Source organism: Eucalyptus grandis, chromosome 9 (genome assembly GCF_016545825.1).
Source record: "Eucalyptus grandis isolate ANBG69807.140 chromosome 9, ASM1654582v1, whole genome shotgun sequence".
In the NCBI taxonomy this organism is placed as follows: Eukaryota; Viridiplantae; Streptophyta; class Magnoliopsida; order Myrtales; family Myrtaceae; genus Eucalyptus; species Eucalyptus grandis.
The window spans coordinates 34202238-34221802 of NC_052620.1; the positions used below are offsets into that span (position 1 = coordinate 34202238).

Consider the following 19565-nt stretch of genomic DNA (forward strand, 5'->3'; position numbering starts at 1 on the left):
TTTGGGCCCGTTTCCGCTCTCGAACACGACTTTGAATGATCTAGCATAAACTTGTTGTTGCAGGCCACTGAACTTGTCAAAATGAGTGATAAATTCATCTATTAATTCATATGAGTGTTAAATGGGTTAATTATATTGACAAAATATGTCATAAATGGATTTAAATACAATATGAGTGTTAAATAGGTCATAAATGGGTTTAGTTAAATAGGTATATCATAGCCCAATCTATTACTATGACCCTCTCTTCACACTCTCCCTCCTTTTTTTTTTTTTTTTTTTTCTTCTACACTCACTCCTACTTAATTCTACTTTCGCAACCCACTCTCGAAACTTACGCGTCCCTACCCCCCCCCCCCGAGGAGGTGGGGATTTGAACCCTCACCTCCCCCTTCCATGTTGGAAGGGTGGCCACCGGGGCGAACCCTCGCTGGTTACACTCTCCCTCCTTCACTTGTCCTTTCGCTCACTCTTATCTCAGTTTTGCTATGAATTCTCGTAAATTGGATTAGATATGGAATTGTTTTAGCAATATGGATTGGGTCGCGTATAAATCAGGGTAAGTATGAGTCACTAGATTTGCATTGCATGGAAATTGATCAAAATGGGTTAAATGGGTCTATTTGGGTCGGACAATATATGACCCAATCTAATCCACTCGTTTGATGGTTTACTTATCATTAGGGTGATTAGTTCTTGGTTTGGTTCGATCGCGCCAACAAATCGGTAATCGGACCAAGAGAAGTACCCCACTTATGGAATCATGAATCAGACCACCCGATCCATGGACCAGACCTTCGATTAGATCTGGTTCCTAAGCGGTTCAATAGAACTGGTAGATTTACATATCTTAGTTGAAATTTTTGGATTAATTGAATCACTAATCCTGTTGCAAGTTGAAATTGGGATTTCCTCCAAGATTTACAGAGAAGATTGAGCAATGATGGCATCGTAATTATAGGGGCATGCTCGAAAGAAGGAGGATGATTCAATGGATTCCTTTCCATCAACGACGGACACACAACTAAAAGGAAGGTATGAGTAAGCGAGGGAGGTAAAATCGGGAAATCTTTGTAGGAAAGAAATAAAGTAAAATAAAGAAAGAAGCAAGAGACAAAAAGAGCAAATTGGATGAATTCATGCAGCAATAAGAAAGAAACAAAGATTTGCTTCATCATTCAGAATAAGTGAGGCGTGAAAGCAAATTAAGGTTGAGGTTTACACTTTACTTCTTTATGAAATCAAAAAAATATAAATTGGTTGATCGAAATGTTCTGGTTCCGAAGTGGGAACCAGGAACCAGACTGAAAATCATTGGTTCCAATTTGATGGAACCGAGAACCGGACTAACGGCCCATAAGACCACTTAAAACGGGCTGGTCTGATCTAGTTTGGTCCAAGTGATTCTATATGCTCATCCCTACCTGTCATAGGAGGGTATAGTTGGTAGGAGTGAATGGTTCTAAGATGGGTAGATACTAGACTAGAAACCTGGAATCTAACCCATGATAGCCAATTCCTTTTTTTTGGACCCTATACCCTACTTTGTTTGCACTGAAACCTATTTTGGAACTTACCCTATTTTTCCGCTCTGGTTTGAGGGTCTATCTTGTTTGTATTGGAACTTATTTTGCAACCATCCAATATCCTATATGGCTTCAAATTTTACTCTCCTAATTTGTATTGAAACATTAAGCATACGTAATGAATAAGTATATGAACTTTTTTACTAAACGAAAAACTAAGGATCAACAAGAATAATTATCATAAATAAACGTCACAAGGCAAAGCAAAAATCCTAACATTGCATAAACATTAGCAGTGAACATGGATCTAATGTTAGTCTCATTCTCACAATTACTATTGGAAGCTATTCATTTATCTAAAAAAGTTAACAAATCTTTATTACAAGCATCACTTCTCCTCCGAAAGTGAAATTAGGCGAGCCAAATTATGTGGTATAAAATCTTTAACAAAGACCTAAAATTTATACATAAAGAAAATCAACAAGACCGAGTGAGTTAAGATTGCGTGAAGAGAGAGACTTAGGGAGGGGGAGAGAGAGATAGAGAGAGGCGACTGAGTGAGTGAGTTTTTTTTTTAACCCCAATAAAAACCGGTTCCAAAATGGGTCTGGTGGGCCTTTCATTTGAATTGGGAACCAGACCGGTTCCAACTGGTTTCCAAAAAATGGAACCAGTTTGCGGACCGATTCAAATAATAACTTGTTCGCAGACTTGTTTTCCAGGTGGTCCAATCCAGTTTTTGGATAAACCCAGTCCGATTGCAAACCCCTGGTTGCCGCAGAAAAAAGGATGCGTGCTTTGGAATGTACCGGTGCAAAAGGTTCTAGATGAAGTTTCGATTGCTTGATGTGGGGGCATAAAGGGCGGATGCACATCGATGGACATTGGCTGCCTCGTGCGCATGACGTGAACAGCCGAGATCCGATCGATGGGGTCGGTGTCGGTGCTTTTGCCAGTTGCGCCCGGTCCCATCGGCACTCGGGACCCGACACCCGTGCTTCACATCTCGTGAAGGAATGTACTCTGTTTCATGTCGTCCTCGAAAGTGTCCGCTTGCGGTAAAATCTCTAAATTGCAGAGAGAGAGGAGCTTCCTCTCTCTTTTCGTTTCGAATGGGGTCCGATGATCCCTCGGTTTGCCTCGGATCTCAACACTTGTCCACCCAATCGAACAAAAGAATTCTTGATGGCGAGCGAAAGCCGGATACTAGTAATATTAACCCTTTTTTTATTCCTCGGTCTGATGGGCATATGGTCGTTCCCCTTTTTCTGGGGAAATCTGTGGAATCATTCCTTGGCTCCGAAGCCACTCCACGGACTTTTCACTCACCCATCGACTCAGTAGTTTGCAAAGCCCCTTTTGGAGGCCTTACGCATCCTCACCCAAGCCAGCCTGCTCGATCGGTGGCCTCGAGAAGATGAGGAAGAATGTAGACTCTATCTATCCGGGTTGACTGTATAGAAAAAATCAATGATTTGGCATTTTTTTTTTCAAGTATTTTTTAAAGTTTTTCGCCATCACTATCGTTAACCAATCCCCCTCTTGCTATTTTTGAGCTGCACTCTTGTACAGCTAAGAACTAAGAATGATCCTGTATCGAGCGAGCTCTGATGTTCCATCGATCCAGTGGATTCTTTGCAAATGAACTGAATCCAATCGATCAAAAAAAGGTGGCTCGCAACCGAAATAAGACAGTTCGATGAGCACATTGTGATGGATGGGCCAGAATGAACTCGACCAGGACGCATGATGGTCATTTAAATTTAGAGAGCGACTTCTTTCAGATTCTTGTATTGCCCATCATTAGCTGTCGGGTGAAGATATGTGGCTGGATGTCGAAGAAGCCAAGGTCGAATAGGGTCATAGTTGATAACGACCCAATCGATCAACATAAATCCTTTTTTTAAGGAATTATTTTACAACATCACATCTTAGCCCGACATCTCTTTTTACCATTGAAAGTTCTATTCTTTGCAATGGCTATTGCCTTTTGGCAATCACAATGTCTAGACATAGGTGTCGTTTCATTTTCATAGGAAACATACGATAAGAAATTTCTCAACTACTCAGCCTTAATTTTAATGAGTTTGAGAAATTTTTCTTCTTCCCAAGAACTTGAGTAGTTACTCAGTCACCAATATAAATATTTTCTTCTCCTTCCTTACTAGAGGTTAGGAGGATAAAGCATTATGTTTTTAGCATATATGCCTAGTAGCACATGAGTCTAATTCCAATTCTTTTGCATTTGCCAAAATATTGGCTTGGAAAATGACTATTATAATTACATTATCAGATCATCTGCTTCAATCAAGTCAAATTTTGGTTTAGTAGGATTGTCATTTCTTCCATAATTTTGTTTGGCTGATTTCAAAGTTACATCATCTCTACCAAGGGTGAACACATATCTTATAGTGGATTTTGTCTCATATGAATTCGAGATCCAGTTATCCTTTTAATTCAACAAAAAATTCACTATGTATGATGACCTAATTTATGGTTCCTTGAATAATATTAAAATCCAATCCAAGAACACCTTCACCAATTTATTTTTTAAGTCAAAATTGACGTGTTCAAGCTTGTGGTGATTTCATAGGTCTGATATGATGGTTTTGAGGTCTTGTTTTGAGCCTGACTGGGGTATCATGCACCTTGTCAACCATGGGATCCTCGATGACCGAATCAAGTGTGTGACCTAATCGAGTGTGTCAAGAAGGGTGGGGAGGTGTTCTTCAACCTCCCGATCAAGGAGAACGAGAAGTATGCCAATGACCAAGGCTCCGAGAAGGTGGGACGCGTGGAGAAAAATAGAGCAAGCATCATTTGGTTTTGATGTCCTTCTTCTATGAGAAAGAAAGAGAAAAAGCTTTGAATAAAAACAGAGGAAGCATCGTTTGGGTTAAGCGTTGTTCTTCATTGAGAGAGAAAGAGAAAAAGCCTTGAAAATTGAAGTGAGAAGAGAGAAACTTTCAAGCAGGAGTTTACTACCTTGCCCTTTGTTTTTTGCCACCAAGCTGAGCCAAGCCAAGCCAGCCAATCGAGGAACAAAACCTTTATATTTTCCAGCAGGTCCCACTCACTGGACACGTGTCAAAATTTGAGTGGCACACGCGCGCCATGTCAGTGGATGATATGATGCGCTCATACCATTAAATATTTTCTTGAAGTTTGGACATTCTCAATGATAATACTTGCAGTAAATGTCATCCAAAAGTCATTCCATTATCTTTGTTTTTGAATCACTTTGCCTTTATCCTAGGAATCAAGTTTAGCATGCCTTTTTCCTAAGAACTAAGTTTAGCAGGTCCTTCAATACTCTTTCCTATTTTGTTTGTATGACCTATCTTTTTCAATCTTTTGCACCATATTCCATGACTTCACATTCACTAGCTCTCTCTCTCCCTTCCTTGCCTTGGAAGAATTCCAGGAGTTCCCTTGCGTTGATTCTTTACTTTCTAAATTCACATTCCCAAATGCAATTTAAATTGCCTTCCCATTCCCTTCCCCAACTTCACTTCCAACCCTATCTCTTTCCAACTCTCTCTTTCCACTCGAAAAGACAAAAAAACATCGATATCGACTCACTAGCTCCATTTCAATCATCCTTGTCCTCAACCTAAGTCTTCATTAAATTCGTCCCCATAAAAATCTTGTTCCCTTTGAGATCCCATCAATAGTAGACCCTTTGAATCGGGATCGAGAAAGAAGCCCGTGAGCAATAAGTTTTTGGTGTTTTGATAGTGACCCAATCATACCTTACAAGAGTTTTTTTCCGTCCTCAGGTTTGACTTTCCTAGTTCACGGTAATAATCCATTTCCTTCATTTTCTCCTCTTTCTCTGGCAAGTCATCTTCAATCAGAAAAAAAGAAAAGAAAAAAAAGAGAGAAATATTTGCTAAATGCGCGTAACGACCTGCCAACCAACAAACAAATAGAAAATTCAATTATGGGGATCTCTTCCAATTCCCCGGTGGTAGTGGCGGACGCGGCGGTGGTGGCAGCTGCGGTTGCAGCGGAGGCGAAGGCGGTGGCGGCGGAGGCAGTGGCAGTGATGGCGGAGGCGGTGTCGAGGGGGGGTCGGCAAAGGCAGCAGCAACGAAGGCGACGGCGGTGGAGGTGAAGGCGGCAGCAGTGGCGGCGGAGGCGGCGTTAGAGGTGGCGGCGGCGAAGGTGGCAGCACCGGCGGCGGCAGAGGCGGCGTCGGCAAAGGCGGCGGAGGCAGCGTCGGCGAAGGCGGCGAAGGTGGCAGCGGTGAAGGCGACGAAGGTAATGGGGGCGAAGGCAGCGGCGGCAAAGGCGGCGTCGGCAAAGGCGGCAGAGGCGGCGGTGGCGAAGGCGGCGGCGGTGAAGGCGAAGGCTGCGGAAGCGGCGGCGGCTGCAGCAAAGGCGAAAGCAGCGGCGGCGTTCTATGGTGCCGCCCGACAGCCCACGATCCGTTAGGGTCGCCACATCGCTTCCTTGTCCTGGATGTCCTCCTTTCGTGATCATTGGATTTTAGTGAATCCGTGAGTCTGGGGGTCTATTACATTTTTCCTTAGTCCCTGTGCAGTTTATATGGCGGAAGTGGATCTAACAACTCCCTTCCTAAACACCGAAATAATGCACACTAGATAAACATAAATAATAACCAGGCACTTTTTATTTACATATACTTGATAGACGTCGTTTGTTGGTACATCAAAAGCCAAGCTTTCCTATACTTGGCTATATCCAAAAACTAGACCAACATTTTCCATCAGCTATTCACATGTCATCCATCAGCAAGTGCCGGTGTCCAAAAAAATCTCACTGCTAACCTCACATCCATGGTCACTCTACTCCGCTCGAGCCCTCGTCATCGTCCTTTGGCGGCGGTGGCAGCGGCCCCAGAGTATGTCCGTTCCTCCGGACATACAAGACAACGAACTCCTGATGCGCGGGACCCGAGGGGAGGCTGGTGTTGATCGTCAGTATCACCCTCGCTCGGATGAATGTCAACCCAAGCATATCAGGATCATGATGCTTCGACTGTTCCCATCGCAAATCGACGGGGATCCCATAGAAGGTACCAGAAGACGCAGGCAGCAGTGGCATCTTTTTCACTCCGAAATATTGTAGCCCCACGAGGGGTGAGTACGACTACTCAGCAGTTAAATTTCTACTAAACTATATTACGAAGTCTATCACTACCCAATTCTACACAATCCAAATCAGCACATATAACAATGGTAATAAACATGCATCGATTTAGAAGGATTCAATAATGGAACAGCATATCAAAACAATGAGAATTTAGAAATTCATTTTATCTTGATCCACTAACATTTTCTTCCGGAGGACCACTGTTTGCGTCCCTCCAGGCATATTGCACGCAACCTGGCATCACGAAGGCCTCCGGTTCCATATTCAGTCATCGGGCATCCGGAGCGTGTTACATCACACCTCTAGGCATCTTGCACCCCACCTGACATCACAAGGAACCTCCGGGGCTCACCATGTCAATGATGTCCCCAGGCATTTGGAATGTGTATCGTCATACTTTTGGGCATCCAGACACTTGAGGAACCTCCAGGGCTCACCAGTCCCTAGACTTCTAGAGGCATCGCCGCTACGATCCTCCGGGCAACCCGATGCTCGAGGCATCGTCGTCCCGAGGGTCTGATGGCATCAGTAATGTATCAACCATGGTGTAGTAGCAAAATCAATTCAATGTCAAAGCATTTTATAACGCTAGTGTAGAAACTTCTTTGGTTCTCAGAATCATGATATAAACCATAGTGTAACAAATCCTTAAAAATATACCAATTCCCGTTGATGAGAACAATCCATGAAATCAAGGTTTCAATATCGAGTCCATCAAATCAATTTTCCACGGTCTCACTCAAAATTCCTATGTAAGGCTTTAAACAATTTTGATAACATCAAAGCCAGTGAATCCTTGGATCAATATTCTTAAAATATAGCTTAAAAGGGTCCGAAACCGTTTATATAAAAACTAACCTTTGAAAAACGTCAAACTCACGTCATCAAAACAATTTATAAAAATCGAGAATTTTATACTGATTTCGTCAGAATCCAAGCTCACGGTTCAACCCCCAAAATTTCGTGATAATTCAACGACATCCGAACTCACTAATTCACATAATCATCATGGATCAAATACTAGTTTATAAATCTTCGACGGAGTACGTTTTACCGAGCTACGATCACGTCAACATAATCTAGGTTAGTAGATATTAACTTGCCTTCAATTTGGCGGTGTTAACGTTGAGAGGAACCTTGAGCTGCAGGCGGCGGTACGGTCGAGATGAATCAGACGGTGACGAAGAAGGTTGGTGGCGTCGGGGCTGGTTGTGGTCGGCTGTGGGCGACCCGACCGCGATGAGGAAGTCTCGGGGCACGGCGAGGAGGCCGGTGATGCGGCAGTCGACGGCAGCAAGGCGCGCGCTCAAGGGGCAAAGCCGGCGGTGGTGGAGTGAGAGAGCGGTTTCTCTTTTTCTCTCTCTCTCGCTCGCTCGCTGCTTCTGTCGCTGGTTTTGTTGGCAACGCCGGTCAACAATTGAGACCCTCGTTGGCTGTTGAAATGAGTGGCAGCTGGAGAAGTCGTGTCTTCCGCATGCAGGGGTCTTGAATTTTTGCTGGCAGCCGAGCGTGAAGCAACGTGGCCGTTGCTGGCCACACTTCGGTCAACCATCTCCCTTGGGTTGAGTGCCGAATGCACGTTGCATGGAGAGAGCAGCGTACGTGATTGCATGGCATGGGGAATTTGGGGTCTTCGGTCTTCATGCATGTGAGGAGATGGGCAGCTCGTGGTGGTCTATCTTCGGTGCTCCTTCATCAGTGTATTCGGGTCAGTGTATTAGTAATCGGGAATGGCTTTGCCGAAGAAAGGAAGGGGCGCAAATGCATGGCCATTCAGCTAGAGAGGTATGAATTTTAATGGACGTCGGTCTAAGTGGTGGCGTTACGTAAAGAAATTTCCGATGAGACGTTAAGTCTCACGGTGATCGGATCGTCACGACACAACAAAGATGTGACTACGAGGGTACATTGTAAGATCATCATGAAACGTGATGTCTCGGTCCGCTAATGGTAATGGTGAAACGGCGACTGAAAGTGGCGCCAACGACACAGTCTGATGACAAATTCGTCAACCCGTCATGGACCGTCACGTATTTGAAGTCCGGCAAAAATCCGGATGTCACACGATCCCCTTCATTTTCCCGCGCGTCGAGTCCCCATTCCTCCCTAATCCTTCACCCTTCTTCTCATCGAGCCTCCTCTCTGCCCCGTTCCCGACCAACTCCTTCTTCCAAAACTTCGCTCTCAACAATGGCGACCAAGCCGAGTACATCCACCCCGACCTCGTCGAGCCCTCCCCGTCCTCTGTCTCCGTCTCGTTCCCTTCTCGCGTCACCACTTCCACCTCTTTGTACCAAGTCTTCAATGCTGACCTCACCATCTCTGCCATCTCAAGCGACGATGCTGCGCACGGCTCGTCTCCGGAGGCTCTGCGGTACGTTATCTCCTCGTACAACGACCTCAGCGTCACTCTGGACTTCGCGGCTTCGAACCTGAAGTTCATCCTCGTTAGGGGGAGCCCTTGCTTGACCTGCTTGGTCAACCGCGGGACCGAGGTTGCGATCTCCACGATTCACGCGATCCTCTCGCTATCTTCGAACAGAAGTTGCACCAAGCATACTTTGAAGCTCAACAACAATCATACTTGGCTTGTTTACACTCCTCGCTGATCAGTTTTAGTCACAGTCTCAATGCAATTACTTCCGGAAGGTATTCAGGGGTTATTAGGATTGCTTATTTGCCCGACGGTGGATCATTTAGCGAGGAGGTTTTGGATAAGTTTAGTTCTTCGTATGCTCTGTTTGGTGATGCAGTGTTGACTAGGCTATTTTGTTTGGAGTACAAATGGGAGAAGAGAGGATGGGGAGATCTGCTCATGCTTGCGCACCCGCTGCACATTCGACTTTTGTCTCGCGAGGATTGCCGGGTCACTATGTTGGAGGATTTTAAGTATAGGAGTATCGATAGTGATCTTGTTGACGTGGTTGGAGATTCCTGGGTGTTGAGATCTAATCCTATCTCTGTTACTTGGCATTCAATCAGAGGCATCAAGGAGGAGTCGCACAATGAAATCATTCAAGCCCTCCATAGGGATGTGGCATCCCTTAATCCAGCTGCAATAATGGCAAAATCATCTTATTTTTATGGGAAATTTATTGCCAGAGCGGCGAGGTTGGCTTTGATTGCTGAGGAGGTGTGTTATCCTGAAGTTATCCCGACCATCGGGAAATATTTGAAGAGCACCATAAAGCCATGGTTGGATGGGACTTTTAGTGGTAATGGATTCTTGTACGATGCGAAATGGGGTGGGATTATCACCAAGCTAGGATCGACAATCCTGGTGAAGATCTTGGTTTCGGGTAGTACAATGCTCATCACTATCATTTAGGGTACTTCCTTTATGCAATTGCTGTTCTTGCCAAGATTGATCCGGCATGGGGAAGGAAGTATAGGCCTCGAGCTTATTCACTGATGGCGGATTTCATGAACTTGGGGAGAAGATTGAATTCCAATTATCCGCGTCCGAGGTGCTTCGACCTGTACAAATTGCACTCTTGGGCTGGTGGATTGACTGAATTTGCGGATGGGCGGAATCAGGAGAGCACTAGCGAGGCTGTGAATGCTTACTATTCAGCTGCTTTAATGGGATTAGCCTATGGAGACACCCATCTTGTCACCGTCGGGTCGACGCTCGTTGCGATGGAAATTCAGGCAGCTCAAACATGGTGGCATGTTAGAAAAGGCGATAATTTATATGAGGAAGACTTCACTAGGGAGAATAGGGTGGTGGGTGTTATGTGGGCTAACAAAAGGGACAGTGGTCTTTGGTTTGCTGGCACGGAGCGGAGAGACTGTAGGCTTGGAATTCAGGTTTTGCCTCTGTCGCCTATCACTAAGGTTCTATTCTCAGATGTCCAGTTTGCGAAACAGCTGGTGGATTGGACATACCCGGCACTGAACAGGGAGGGAATTGAAGGATGGAGAGGATTTGCGTGTGCCTTGGAAGGGATTTTTGACCAAGGTAATGCGCTGGAAAAAGTGAGGAGCTTGAGCGATTTTGATGATGGGAACTCTATTTCGAATCTTCTGTGGTGGATTCATAGTAGAGGTGATGATGAAGAGACAGGATGCAAGGATGGAGGAAAGTACTGTTGGTTTGGTCACTATTGTCACTGAAATTGTTATTTCGAGGACGGATTCAATTGCTTTAATGAGATATTCTATTTGGAGTATTCATGCACTTATGTGAGGATTGCTTTGTGCCCTGTGTATCTATCTTCAGAATAAAATGATTCACTAGCTCTGCTTCTCTATTTGACCCTTCATTATTGTCCCACATCGCTACAATTACATTATTCACTCTGTCGAGCATTTTCATGCTTTTAAGATGCTCGCTGATATAACTTAAATCTCTTGCATTTTGTTTCAATAAATTAGTGACAAGTTCGGTGCATTATGCGCTTTGATGCCACTTTAGGAGCCCATGGAATTCGATTTAGAATCGGTCCATTGGTAAAAAGAAATAAATCATATCTCATAATTTCACTGAATCTTATTGTCTCAAACCTTGGGAATAATTTCCAATAGAATCCATTTCTTTTCGATTCAATAATGATTATGAAAGTCTTAAATTTTATGTTGACTGGGTCACTTTAATTCTTAAACTTTTTGTTAGATCACTTATGTCTTAAAATTCATTTCAGTTTGTCGTTTGAGTACTTTTGTTATTGAGTTAGTTTTAAATGGAAGGAAACTCTACGTGGAAACTTTTCTTTTCCTGAACTTTTCATTTTTTAGACTCATGGTGATGATGCGGCATTGATGAATGTCAAACGACAAAAACTCGACAAAAAGAACAGAAGAAGAATAAAAAATACAAAAAAAAGATGGTGGAGGAAGCTGGAAGTGTGCGTAGATCTTTTTTCCTTTTTCGCTGCAAGAAAGGGCAAGGGGCTGCTTGCCCGGTGGTGGCAAATGGCGTCGCCACCATTACGAGAGTGATTTTTGTTGTATTGTAGCGGGATAAGAATAACGCAAATCTCATAATTTTCATACGGTACTAATTTGAATATAATAATTTTTTTTTGCTCACTCGAGTACCAAAAATTTAAAAGATCAATCATTTGAGTGTCATCGGCGGTTTGTCTTGTTAGAAAGTCCAACATAGAGCCGAACATCCGTCGTGACTTTACCGGCTTTGACGTAGATAATTTTTAAATAATTTTTTCCATATTTCTTTGCCTTTTTAAGGGTCGCAAAGGGTCATTGGTGACCGTCGCCGGTTGTGAAACCCTCGCCGAGCGCTGGCAAGGGCATTCGGGGCTTCACCTGTGGCCATGATGCCCTTGCCTAGGGCCTTTGCGTCTGAGGGCAAGGTAGCGCTCACCTAGATATGGGCGAGGGTTTCGCAACCGGCAAAGGTTGCCAACCTTGAAAAAATGAAAAATAAAAAGAAAAAGAAAATAAAATTAAAAATTTTAAAAAATTAAAAATTAAAAAATCTACATCAAATGGGAAATTAATAAAAAAATCCACATATAATAATTTGTAAATAATCCGCTGGTCTTCTACTTGATTTTTGGACGATGGCTTTTCTTGTTGGGCAAGGGAAATTGGAAAAATTGGTTGTCGACTATGTTTTTGTTTCGGTGGTTCCATCGTAGCGAGTTTATTCAAGAAATAAAATTACTTTCATGTACTGGCCATTAATTGGTACTAATTTAATTTATGTAGCCAATTTTGATAGAAAATCATTAATGTGGATGTCAACAATCTATACAGCATGGCTGGCACCGGCATGGACCTTATATATAATATATATATATATATATATATATATATATTTTCTTCCTTTTTCTTTTCCTACTCTTGCCAATGGCCGGGCACCAACAATTTAACTTCATCCATTTATTCGAACCCTATATAGAATATAAGAAAGGGAATGACTTACCATTCTAAGGCTTTGTTTGTTTCCTTTCAAATAATTAATTTGATAAAAAAATATTTTTAATCTTCTCTTATTCTAATATTTAATTCATGTAAATCTATAGTGTAGTTCATATTTAGATGTATTAAGCTGTTACATTATATTTCATTTTCATGATTAAAAAAAGCTCTTATTCTAATCAATCAATGTAAATTTTGGTGAGTGATTAAAGATTTATTAATGTATGATTTTAAATAAATTCATACGTATATTTTTTGTAAAATAAATCAAAATCCGCAACCTTCGCTTCTTGAGATGTATGGTGCGTGCCTGCAATGTTGTCGGAGCTTTAACTCTAATGGGGCTTAAAAGAAAAACATGGAAAACAAACACGACGTAAACGACAAAAGAACATTGGCCTCGAAAGACTAAAAATATATCAAATGCTTCGATTCCAAATATGAAGTCCTCCACGACCACCTCATATTTTATGTAATGAAAAGCAAGCGACCAAATAATAAAATAGACGGAATAAAAAAATAAATCAAATATCAGATTTATATGGTTTGGGAATGAAGATCCTCTATTCATTTCTATGCAGAATGATCAAGCATCCTATATTCATGTCCCCAGACAAATCCCAAAGGAGAAGTTAGCCAAGCTCCTTCCGGAAACCTGGATTACCAACTATGAAAAGCTGCACCAGAATAACAAGCCTTTCTAGTCCTCAGACTCCAAATTTGTCAAGAAAAAAGATAACACTGTTTACATTGAATTTGGCAAGTAAAATGAAGAAAATCATTCTATCTTCTCAACCCTATTTATGATTAAACGTTGTGTTTCTGAGTCAATTTCCAAGCCAGATCCCAAAAGGCTTGTCCAATATTTTCAGTGTAATGGAAATCCTGTCCATTACTACAAGGACCGATATGGCCACTGTTTCTAAGACCCTTTTTGTCAATGCTCTTATTGTACAAATTCTCCCGATGAAGTAGACCCAAATGCAAGACCGCGAAGGAAACACAAGAAGTCAAAAGATACCATGTACCAAAAGTACTTGAATGGGGACTCCTCTGTTGATACTCTCGGTGAGTATGATAAATTCCAATTTATGGTTTTTTATGCTCCAACTTCACCATCAGAGTTCGCTGCTCCACCCTCAATTTCACCAACTCTACCACCATCACCTCCTCCTCATAAAAAAAAAACGGCTATTTCCCTATTTTATAAGCCAATCTTAAAGTGGGCCAAAAAGCATTCCTACCCACTCAAGGCTCCGGAAGAGACATCATCCAATTCTTCCATCGCTATGTTCCAAGAAGCCGATTTTCCTCCTCTTGTCCAAGAAAGTTCGAAACTTTCGTTCTTTGCCCCAGAAGGCAGATATCGACATGCTCCCAAAATACCTACCCCAACTGATGTGGATGAACATGGAAGACAAAAAAGGACTTATGTTGCTGAAGCCGTCTGAATTGGCATTTGGAGACTCTTTTAGCACACAACAATGCGTTCAAAACGATTGATTCCAAAATTGTTGACGTGCAACGAGATCTTAGAAGATATGATGAAACCACCAAAAAAATGCTTTCGGATTTCCAGAGAAGGCTTCATACCTTGGATACCGGACAACATTTGGGATATCATCATCTCGAGAGCCCCAAGGCAGAAATAGAAAAACTCAAAAGGCAAATCCAACTCTTTGAAGAAGGAAGATTCAATCCTTTCAATCCATTTCCAACTACATTGCGGATTGAGCGTTTACTTTTTCCATCAACTCAGAATACGTTTATCTTTGCTGCTCTCACAGAAGCTCCCACTAGACAAGATAAGACCGATGTGGTAGAAATGCGAAATCGCCTCAAAGAACTGGATCGAATAAGGAAAGAGAAGGGAAAAGAGAAGATGCCTGAAGAATCCTTGATAGCTATAAGAGAAAAACCAAATCAAATGATGCTAGCTAATCCGTAGAATCATTCTTGAGAGATCTAGGCAACCAAGAAGACCACCTTGATCCTGTTACTTTGAAAGACCAGGTTCCATCAGAACCGGTTTTTCTAAACAACTTCGACACAAGATCAGATTCGGTATCCCTCTTATCCTCTTCATCCTTTTCAATCCCCGTCATTGATTATTTCCTTATTGTACCAATAACTTCATCAATATTCATGGCACACCCTCCGGACCAATATATGGAATCCAACCCTTCTGAACAAGAGGTTGTTCAACCAAACAATCCATCTTAGAATGTGACTATCTCCTCCAAACAGTTTTTCACCGTTGATGATATTCCCTATTCAAAATGGTCAGAAAGATTTGAAGAATTCCATATTGGGTTAAATGCCCAAGCTCTTACCAATTGGGATAAATATGATGTCATTTTTTGTTTTGTCACAAGATTTACAAGTAGTCTCAAATATTGGTGGCAATCGGTGACAGAACAAGACCAAGTTCAATTTCTGCTTTCACCTGACTTTTGTCATGCCATTACCCTCTTGTACCACTTTTTCATTGGAAAGTCTTCTAACCTTCATGAGCTCAAAAATGAGAGAATTTTTTGAAGGAAAATGTTGCTCTCTCCAGAAAATACATCTTGATAAACATTATCAGGAAATGCTCAAGCTTTTCTATAGTATTGGAGCCAATCCAAACCTAAAGCAAGTTTTTCTTACTTCCATCCCCAAGGAATTATCTTAGCAGGTTGAGAAATCTTTTCTCAACAGACAAAGGAGAATTGCGAACATTCCTTTGGGAGAAATATAACAAAAGATCCATATGTGCCTTGATGACTTGTGTTAAAAGCGCCAAATGGTTCAAACTTATCTTACAGACAAGAGAGAACTTGATGGAGCTTATTCTCGCTAGAAGCTAAAGATCAAATGCTCTAAACAAAATTGCAATGGATCTTGTGGAAAATCTTCCAGAAAAAAGAAGCACTTTAAGAAATTATGGATAAAGAAATCCAAGCATGGATCTACGCACTTCTGAAAAAAGAAGAAGTGGCGATTCTTACACAAAAGCAAAGATCACTCAAAGCTGCAAGAAATCAACTCAATGCTTCATCTCGCAACCAAAATGGTCATTTCGCCAAAAAATTGCCCCCAAGCAAGAAAATGTAAGGGCGTGTTTGGTAACGATTCTGTTCCTGGGAGTAGATTCTGATCAGAAATGATTTTTTTTTTATTCTGTTCCTAGAACTGATTCTGAGTAAAAAAAAAACACGTTTGGTAACTCGTCTAAAATTTCTGATTCTGGAATAGAATTGCATTTGGTATCGTGCTCATTGATTCTGTTCCAAATCAATTTCTTTTAATTTTTAAATAATTTTTATACTTTTTTTCATTTTTTCCTTTTTTTTTTTTTTTCATTTTTTTCATTTTTCTCCTACTCTTCTTCTTCTTCTTCTTCTTCTTCTTCTTCTTCTTCTTCTTCTTCTTCTTCTTCTTCTTCTTCTTCTTCAGGTCGGTGACCTCCCAGAGGGTAGCCGGCCCTCGTCGGCCGAGCCTCGTCGGGGCTAGGCGAGGCCCACAGCGAGGCACGCCCAGCCTCGCGATGGCCAGGCGAGCCTCACCGGGGCTGGGCGAGGCCTGCCTGGCCACTTGTGGGGCTGGGCGAGCCTCGCCGAGGCCCGGCGAGCCTCGCCCGGCCTCGCCGGTGGCTGGTGGCGGCGGCGGCGGGTGGCGGCGGTCGATGAAGAAGAGAAAAAATGGGAGAATAAGAGTGTTTTGTTCTTAGATTTGTTCCCATAACGAGAATCAACTTTTTTTTTTTATTCTTGATTCTTTTCAAATCTACTTCTAGAACAAAAAAATAGAAATTTGATTCCGGGAACAAAAATTTTACCAAACGCGATTCGTTCCCAAACTACTCCTAGAACAAAGAATCGGAATCGCCCCGTTTGAATGGTTACCAAACAGGGCCTAAGAATCATCTAATACATCACATAGAGATTGAAACTGGTATTTCACTCGAAAATGATGATATTGAATCTCTATTCTCTACAGATGAAGAACCATCTGAACAAACTCTCAATGTCCTTCTAAACACTTCTTCTTCTTCTTCTTCTAGTAGGATCCTCTGAGAAATGCAGCTCGGATAGTTAAAAATGTTGCCATCCTCGCACCTTTGAGTGTCTTTAGGCCCTGAACTAAAAGTCTAAATAGTTTTATGCTAAAAGGCTATCCCTAAAGGGCTTAAACAAGATGTTCTCCTATTGTGGGAAGACATATTTGTAAGAAATTGACTCTGTCTTCCCTAGTTCTAAGCTTAGGTCCATTCATCGTGGAAGAGTAGCAATGAATTTTATTATAGATCAAGCAATACAATGGAGATTATAATTAGACTCAAGTCACTCAAACACTTTCATTATTTTCAAAATCCTAATTACACTCAATAACTCACCAAATGTCTAGCCCCACAAACGAACACGCACGAAGTTGGGCTTCAACTCTCTTCTATTGCACTCAAAGTGCCCGCGCCCCATTCTCTTACTTCTTCGGACTAGCAAAACTTACTAATTGTCTTATTCACACGGAATATCTGTGCCCGTATATTTTGTCTTTATCCTGCCATTTTAATAGGAAGAGTCCAACGTGCAGCAATTTGATAAAGAAAAGTCAAGCATGGTCAAACCTTAATATTTATCCAGCCAAATAAAGACAAATCTCCACGTATACATCTATATACCCTCCCAGAGATTCTTTGAATTTCTTTCCTAATAAATTGGGTTGACAAGCCAATCTACATCCTCGGATCAAGTCGGGTTCTGTACAATGACTCAAACTCAAAGCATAATATGAACAAAAATCCCTCTGCAATAGCTGCACACATCGAAACCGGTGTTATGAGAAAATGCAGAACTAGAACAATGTTCCCCAAAGTAAGTTTAACCAATTTTAATTGGACCTAAAATTGGTCCTAAGGATGATTGTCACTTGTTATTAGAATAAACCGTTTGGTTCTTGAAAAAGCTAGTGCTCAAAATGGAACAAACCACAGTCTGTTATGTGATACTTGACGAAGAGCCTTGATACATGCATTAGACAGAATCAATTTATAGATAAAGTTGCGTGCTAACTGACTATTTGTTCAACAATTGTTGCCTTGTCAAGGGGAAATTAAACGAGCATGGCAATGAATAATTTGGTTGTGCATGTGGTATATGATCGATGTCTTAACTTAATCATACCCACCAGATACACTTGAAAGATACCAACCAAATTCTACCCTATGCGACGCAAAACATAATCCTAACAACTGATTATAGTAATGCTAGTGTCCCTATGCAGGAATAGTTAATTTCTTGTACTAAACGTTTACCTCGATCAATTGCGAACATGAAGTTCCCAATCTCTGAGCTCTATTCAATGAAAAAGCCCACTACAGAGCACCATCATCAGCAACAAGAAGGCACTGTCGCTCGACTCAACACTGATTCTTCTCACCGCATTCCCTCTTTATTTGTTTGTCATCAGCTAGCTTCCAGATATCCAACCATCAATGGAGTTCAAAAGAAGAGAGCAAGTGGAGAAGAGATGCGACGCGTTTAGAATGGGTCGATAACCCCAATGGGATGTACTATACCAATGTGAATTGACCTTCGATCATTGATCAGCACAACTATCCGAAATTTGGATTCCCGACACTGAGTTCTTGAAGGGAAGGTGGAATCCTAAAGGGCGTGAGCTGCCTCAGTTCAACGCGGGCCAATTCTTGGAGATGGTTCGAGGGAAATCGATCGTGTTTGTTGGCGATCCGATAGGATGGAACCAAATGCAGCCATTGTTATGTCTTCTGGGTGGTGTAAGTGCTCTCAGCGTCAGCATGACAACATTTCTATTTCTTTAATTTTTTTCTTCGGAAAAGATTTGCAACATAAATCTATTTGATAATGCAATTTCATTTTCTTATTTTTGGAATAGATTTCTATTCTAGAAATAAATTTAAAGTAGAAATCAGAAGCTAAATTTTTAGCTTTTCTATTTTTGGAACAAAATTGAGAAATAAAAATTATTCTCATAATTCACTCTTGTCACTAGCCGCTGCCCACTCGCTGCCATGGGACGTCGGCTGCTTGCCACCGGACGTTAGCCGCCACCACCGAGAAATAAAAATTTATTCTGTTATCAAACAAATTTCTGTTTCAGAAACAGAAATTTTGAATCGTTATTAAGTGCGTTTCTTTGTTTAAAAACTCGTCTAGGAATAGAAATTGAGAAATTAATTTCCGATCAGAAATTGATTTCTGGAATAGAAATGTTATCATGTGTGCTCTTAATTTCTTGGCTTTCGTAGCATTTGCATTTAAGGGCCTCCTTTGGCTAGTAAACTTATTTGCATAGTGACTAATGCTTCAGCTATTGTCACGAGTCGACAATTCTTTGGTTGCGAAATAACCCGTGAAGCACCCGGTGAGCCGACAACACCAAGCCATTCTTCCTCCTTTAGTTATTCGTAAGAACAGTACGGCAAATTGCATTTTCGTATCGAATCATACCCCGCTTAGTATAGCTTGGTAATCCAATCCATGGAGCGAGATAGCATATCACTTTGGGCATAATAACTAGTTTCAACTTTCAACCTATTATGACCTTATCAAGAGAGTGGCATCAACTCTCGATCAGTTGTGCATGAGGAGCAAACCTGCATTTGAGGAGCTCCGAAGGATATATTCGTTCTATCCTAGAATTCTTAATATCAACCGTCCCGACACAACTCTCATAGACTAGTTGTATCCATGTCCTTTACATCACTATCTCTTCAATCAATAACCCCATCGTCCACTCATAAGGGCACACAAGTATGGGAAAAATCATGGACCTTGACATTCTCTCCTACTCATTTTTGCAACACCCTCATCACAGGATGTTCTGTCGGTTCCTTGTGTTTCCCAACCATCAATACCATTCCCTGGGACTTACATAGATGGCAATGCTTGTCTAACAAAATAGGCCACCCTGCTCCATTAGCAGCTTCCCTCAATTAACGTCGATCGCAAATCTTCAGTCATTTGTGCTCCTTGACAAGTATGGCATCCCCAACCAACTATGCTCCCTTGG

At 41.8% G+C, this 19565-nt stretch overlaps 1 pseudogene; it reads left to right on the forward strand.

Moving 5' to 3' along the window:
• The first annotated feature begins 8662 nt into the window (after nt 1-8662).
• On the forward strand, nt 8663-10760 carry LOC104429393 (annotated as a pseudogene).
• Nucleotides 10761-19565: the final 8805 nt, after the last annotated feature.